This window comes from Monopterus albus, unplaced genomic scaffold (genome assembly GCF_001952655.1).
Source record: "Monopterus albus unplaced genomic scaffold, M_albus_1.0 scaffold211.1, whole genome shotgun sequence".
Classification (NCBI taxonomy): domain Eukaryota; kingdom Metazoa; phylum Chordata; class Actinopteri; order Synbranchiformes; family Synbranchidae; genus Monopterus; species Monopterus albus.
In genome coordinates, this window is record NW_018128091.1 from 61,971 (window position 1) to 63,065 (window position 1,095).

The window sequence follows — 1,095 nt, forward strand, 5'->3', positions numbered from 1 at the left end:
ATTTGGATTAAATAATGCTTAAAGTGAATGAGTTAGTGTCAGGACAATGATGTGGGGAATCTTGTAGAGAAGCTTGTATTTTGGATGTACAAGCCCCCATCAGTATTGATCATATTGGTTCCAGATGGTTTGAAACTGGACCTCAGTACCAAAGCCTAGTGTTGTCACTTCCCAGGTTCTTCATTTAAGCTGATATGTGTCTACCATACATTATTCCAATGAATTTATTCTCATTCAGTTTTTTTTTGTTTGTTTGTTTGTTTTTAGTTAGCGAACCATCAGAGGTGGTGCGTCGATATAAGACAGTGCTGGGCATCTTCCAAAAGGGCAAGACAATGGCTGAGGCATTCAACAAGTTTGGAGTGGATCGCAACACAATTTCACAAACTTCTGAAATTGCCGAGTTGGCAATTGCTGCTCCATAAAAGTATGCACGGCTTGTTCAACAGGTGAAGGGGAGCAAGCTTTCTGACACTGCAAAACAATGCAAGGAAGCTGTCGAGGCCGACAAAGCAACCTCAGAGACCATAAAGCAGATGAAGGAGAATAAAGCCCTCACTGCCATGTTCAGGCATTTGTTTTTGGTGGTGTTTTGTAATGGTTTTATAGGCTTTACATGAAGATTTTGCTCAAAATAAGGTGCAAGGGACATGAGGAAGAGTTCTTTTTTCGGTGAAACTGTAAAATCCCTGTTTTGTTATTCCTAAGACTGTTAAGTGTTACATTTTTAAAATAAAATAACAGCACTTTTTCAGATTTTGCATGAAGTCTTCATCTTTTTAAATTTGGAATGAATCATGTTGATAACAGATGCTTATGACGAGTTAAATTCCATTTAGAAATGTTCCACTAATATTCAGTATCTGTGTGATTGCTTCAAATATTCAAGGGTCACAAACAGCAGTAGTACCTGATTAGTTATGGTTAAAAAATTATTTTTTAGCACTTGTATGCATTTATGAAGTGTTCCTTAATAAATACATGTTTTAGACTTTACAGGGTCACAGAGAGCATTAACAAATGGTTAATAAAGGTTAAGTAATGGTTATTCACCACTGTGATACATTTATGAAGTGTTAGTTCATGCATATATGG